The sequence below is a fragment of the Amphibalanus amphitrite genome, unplaced genomic scaffold (genome assembly GCF_019059575.1).
Source record: "Amphibalanus amphitrite isolate SeventyFive unplaced genomic scaffold, NRLGWU_Aamphi_draft 001468F_arrow, whole genome shotgun sequence".
NCBI classification, from domain to species: domain Eukaryota; kingdom Metazoa; phylum Arthropoda; class Thecostraca; order Balanomorpha; family Balanidae; genus Amphibalanus; species Amphibalanus amphitrite.
The window spans coordinates 66,501-72,500 of NW_024882961.1; positions in this window are offsets into that span (position 1 = coordinate 66,501).

A 6,000-nucleotide genomic window follows, 5' to 3' on the forward strand; every position below is an offset into this window, starting at 1 on the left:
ACGAACGAAACGATTACGATGATCGAGGCGGACTTTCGACGAAACCGACTGAAATAAAAACCGAATTCCAACCAGCCGAACCGAATCTACACGAAAACCCCACTGCGAGACAAGGTCCATCCATAGAGAGGTCAAGTATCGAGCTGGTCAGAAAGATGCAACTGCCTACATTACAGCTCCAGCCGTTTAACGGGGACCCTACTCTATACACCAACTTTATACGGGGATTTGATGCCAAAATTGCTTGTAGAGTTGAAGATGAAGAAGAAAAATTGTATTATTTAGATCAGTACACAATTGGGAAGCCAAAGGACATTGTTTCGTCCTGTTTGTATATGCCGCCCGGGGAAGGCTATGCTGAAGCGCGACGACTCCTTCAAGAGCGCTACGGAAATGTTGTTCAAACGGTGGCTTATATGATCGAAAAAATTGTTTTGTGGCCATCTATCAGATCCGAAACCGATGATTTAGACAAGTTTGTGATATTTCTGAGAGGCACTTGGAATGCGTTGAAGGCTATGCCACAAGGGATTAACGAAATCGATTCGAAAACGATACGAACGATTTTAGATAAACTGAACTCGTCGATAAAGGATCGTTGGCGGCGTCTCGTCGACCGAATCGAATACGAAGAAACCCGCATCGCGACCTTTGCCGACCTGGTAAAATTATTAGAACGAGAAGTACGAATCAATATGAATCCATCTTACGGTCAACAATTTGATAGTCAGATGTATGCTTCGTTGGCAGCATCCTCTTCGTCGGCTTTACCCTCTCACTCCGGAACAAGACCTCTTGATAGCCTTAAATCCACAGTTTCAGCCGGTGGATGCGAGGTATGTGCGCAAGGACATCCGATTCATGAGTGTCCGGAGTTTTTGCGCTGGGAGCCAGATGAACGGAAGAACTTTATATTGAAACAAGGGCTTTGCTTTGGGTGTCTAGGCAAAGGGCATATTAGTAAAAATTGTCGCAATCGCCAAACATGTCGCATTTGTCAGGGAAAGCATCCTACGGTTCTACACATCAAAAAGGATTCCCGAGAAGTAAAGCCAAGCGCTATTACATCATGTCATTTGTCGGCAGATCAGTTATGTCACATGGGAGCTAAATTGCCGATCGTTTCTGTATTGGTGAAATTTGGAAATAAGGAATTACGGACAAGCGCCTTTCTCGACTCGGGAAGTACACATTCATTCTGTTCGGGGAAACTTTTCGAACAATTGGGTGTTGTAAGGAGGAATCGCATCGCTTTAAATCTTACCACCGTGGATCGTGAACGCCAACTTGAAGGATACGTAGTTCAAGGATTACGCATGACCAATGAAGACCGCAGTTATCCTGTAGACCTCCCCCCATTGTTTACATTGGACCATATTCCAGTGTCGGAAGATGACGTCGTTCAAGTTAATGATTTAAGTTCGTGGGACTATTTGGCGCAGAGTGACATCACACTGTACGATGGCAAAACTGAAGTTGGTTTACTACTCGGCAATGATTGTGGGTATGCCATGGAGCCTCTGGAAGTTATACCGAGTAAAAATGGAGGGCCCTACGCCATTCGTAGGTATGGATGGATCGTTGGTGGAGCACGGAAGCAGAGAGCATCGATGAGGGTCAGTAATATACTGGTGAGGAACGTAATGAATGGACAAGAGATAGGAGATAATTTAGCAGACTCTCGGACGGCATCATCTGTGGAGGACGGGCTTTGGCTAAAAAAGGTGCTACAACATGCCGGCGGCGTGAAGGTAGATACGAGATCGGCCTCCCATTCAGTAGCGACAAGCCGATGCTTTCAAATAATTACGGGGTAGCACGGAAGAGGCTCGAGACTCTGAAGACTAAATTTAAGAAGTGTGCATCCTTTGCGGAAGACTATAAGAGACAAATGAGAGAACTCATAAGTAAAGGCTATGCGGAGAGAGTTCATAAGAACCCTGATTATCGAATGGGACAAGGTCCTCGCTGGTATCTACCACATCATGGGGTTTATCACTCGCAGAAGCCAGATAAAGTAAGAATCGTTTTCGACTGCGCCGCAAGGTACACCAATATATGTCTGAATGACGTTCTGGCACAGGGTCCAGAATTAACCAACTCTTTGATGGACGTGTTGCTCCGATTCAGACAGGAAGAGATAGCCTTCACAGCGGACGTATCTGAAATGTTTTTGCAAGTTAATGTCCCAGAAGCCGATAGAGATTATTTGAGATTTTTGTGGTGGCCCAATGGTGATGAAAACACGCCCCCAAGAGTATATAGAATGACGGTGCACATTTTTGGCGCAACGTCTTCCCCCAGCTGCGCCAACTACGCTTTACGCAGAACGGCTGACGATTTTGGCTACATATTCCAAATGGAAGCAGCGCAAACTATTTTTGACAACTTTTACGTTGATGACTGTTTAAAATCTGTAAAATCGGAAAAAGAAGCAATTGATCTAATACAAGATCTTCGGCAGCTTTGTGACTTGGGCGGATTTACTTTAACCAAGTTCGTGAGCAATCGTTCGTCGGTGTTGGAGACGATTCCCCTAGATCATCGCTCAAAAAAGGTGAAGGAAATCAGGCTCGGAATCGATCAACTCCCGGCCGAGCGCGCTCTTGGCGTACATTGGGATGTTGAAGCCGACACACTGGGCTTCAAGGTCGACGTTAGCGCGTTTCAAGACAGGCCATTGACAAGGAGGGGACTATTATCTGTGATCTCAGGGGTATATGACCCGCTCGGGCTGGCGTCGCCATTCGTTATGCGAGGGCGATTGCTTCTTCAGGAGTTATCACGCTTGAAGATAGATTGGGATAGCGATATTCCATACGACTTTCAGAAGGCTTGGAAGTTATGGTTGTGTGAGCTAGAAATACTAACGAAATTCCGAGTACCCCGATGTTTCAAAGCAACTAAGGAAGACACTGCATTGGAATTACATTATTTTGCGGATGCTAGCGAGAAGAGTTATGGTGTGGCAGCTTATGTAAGGCAAGTGGACAGGCATGGCGATGTCATGTCTTGCTCCTTGCTCATGAGCAAGTCCCACGTGGCACCCCTGAAGAGTATCAGTATTCCTCGCTTAGAGCTCTGTGCGGCCGCGCTAGCTGTCAAAACGAACTTTACTTTGGAACGCGCACTGAGTGTCCCGATTATGGCTGTACATTTTTGGACGGACAGCACTACTGTTCTTAAATACATCCGAAATGTAACAGCAAGGTTTCAGGTATTCGTGGCAAATCGACTGTCTATCATACACGATGGATCTTCAGTTCAGCAGTGGAAGTACGTGCCGTCGGCTCACAATCCAGCGGACGTCATAACTCGTGGACAGAAGGGAGAAGCGTTCCTAGACAATGAGATGTGGAGGCGCGGTCCATGTTTCCTATGGTCGAACTCATTGCCTGCTCAGCCTAAAGAGGACAGCTTACCGCCCACGGATCTGGAATTCAAGAAGGTGTCAGTCGCCTTAACGACTCAAAGGCAGCCAGATATAGATCCAGTAAGTCGGCTGTCGGAACATTATTCGTCATGGACGGGACTGGTGCGAGGTGTCGCTTGGATTCTGAAAGTTAAAGCGGCACTGAAGGTAAATGAGCCCAGATCGAGCGGACGGTCAGAGTCAATGAGACTGACTCTGCAAGACATCCAAAACGCAGAGAGTGCGATATATAAAGCTGTCCAGCTCATTGCGTTCCCACACGACGTACGATGTCTCTCACTCGGTGAACACGTATACAAGATAAGTAAATTATCTCGATTGAGCCCATATCTGGAAAATGGGCTTATTCGTGTAGGAGGCAGACTCACTCGCTCCAATTATATTGACCGTGAAAGCAAGCATCCAATTATCCTTCCCAGCAAGACCAGAACTACTGAGTTAATTATACGGCATACACATGAAATCGCTGGTCACGAAGGACGTCACCACGTTCTATCCGATTTGAGGAGGAAATTTTGGGTATTGAGAGCCAATGCTGAAGTGAGGAGGGTTTTAAACGATTGCATTGCATGTCGGCGACGACTCCGCCCACCAGAGTCACAGAAAATGGCCGATCTTCCGGACGAGAGGCTACAATTTCGTCAGGCTCCTTTTTCGGTAACGGGAGTCGATTGTTTCGGTCCGTTTTACGTAAAACGGGGAAGAGGTCAGCTGAAGAAGTACGGTGTAATTTTCACGTGCATGTCCATTCGAGCTGTTCATTTGGAAATTATAGAGAGCTTATCAACAGACTCGTTCATCTGCGCTCTTCGGCGTTTCATGTCACGCAGGGGGCAAATTCGAACAATCATATCTGATCAAGGTAGAAACTTTGTTGGTGCCAAGGAAGAACTGAGGAAGGAACTAAAGGCATTGCTGAACGATCGAAATCGCTTGGAGGATGATATGTCAAAAAAGGGCATTCAATGGAAGCTGAATCCGCCAGGGGCATCTAGGTTTGGGGGAGCGTGGGAACGGCTCATCAGAAGCGTCAGAAAGATACTGGACGCACTCATCGACCTCCAACCACTGACAGACGAAACACTGCAAACGCTTATGTGTGAAATTGAAGCCATCATGAATAATCGACCTCTCACCCCGGTATCAGCTGACCACCGTGATCTAGAGCCGCTGACACCAAATCATATCCTTCTTCTTCAGGGAAAATCAGCAGACCAGATTTGTTTATGCACTGGCGACGAATTGATCGGTCGAAAAATGTGGAAGCAAGCTCAGTACCTATCGGATCAGTTCTGGCTTAGATGGCGAAGGGAATATATACCACTGCTTCAAACAAGACCCGGGCCATTGATGCGTTCGAGACCTAACCTGACTCCTGGAGACATCGTGCTATTGATCGATAACTCCGTACCCCGGGGACAATGGCCACTTGGAAGAGTAGAACAGGTACGAAAGAGTCGTGATGGTCTGGTGCGCTCGGTACGTGTCAAGACGAAGAGTTCTGTCCTGGACCGACCCATCACAAAGCTGGTAAAGATTGTTGACGTAGAATGGCGCTCAACTCAAGACTCCTGATTGCGACCTCTCGGTCTTGCAATGGGGGAGAATGTAAATGCCGAACAGTCATTTGCAAGTGGTTAGTGCGAAAGAAGGCTCGTCACGTGAGACATCCATATAAATTTGAATTTGGGTTACCAATATTATCTACGTCTTTTTACTGTTTTTCGAATTTTAAGTTTAGTTAGACTTATCTTTGTTTAAGTTTTGGTTTAAGTTGAATAAGAAACGATAAGAAACGGACGAACGAACTGAACTGAACATAACGAAGGAAACGAAACGAAAAATCAAGATCGTACGAAACTACGAACTGTCAAGTTATGTCAAGTGCGCTTTTGGACGTGGCTTAATTTATCGTGACCTAGTTGGGTTTCATAAGGTATTACCTACTTAAATTTCAGCCTTGTCTGTCCGAAACCTTTGTTACCAGCAATACAGTATTTTCAGATTGTTTTTGATTGCGGTGTTGACAATTAGGACAAGAGCTGAAACAAACGGAATATATGTGATAGTCCCTACCGCCTTCTATCTACATACCAAATTTGAGATCGATACCTCTTTTTTTTGCCAAGTTATAGCGAAAAAACTGTTCAAAATTGATGACGTCATTTTTTTCAAACTCAATTTTTAGCAATTCTAGACCTCGTAGCGCAAAACAAAGACCACCATTAGACTCCCCGTGACGAGCTGCATCGAATCAATGCCCATTTTATGCAAAAATATCAAGAGTATGAAAAATAACCTCTTGCTCATATCTGAAGGAATTAAGAAATTAAAGACCAATATATATTCGGGCGTGGCCCTTCCTCAGTGGTACAGTGTTACAATGGAACAAGAGAGACGTATGTGACACACATGAGACTAAATACATTATTTTGAATAAAATCACTCACAGATATTTTGCATGCGCTTCCAAAATAGGTGTCGATCTAGATTTACTTGGCAGGAAAATGAATGGTTGCATGAAACATAAATTAATACAGTTCGATATGATAGGGATACGCTTGGTC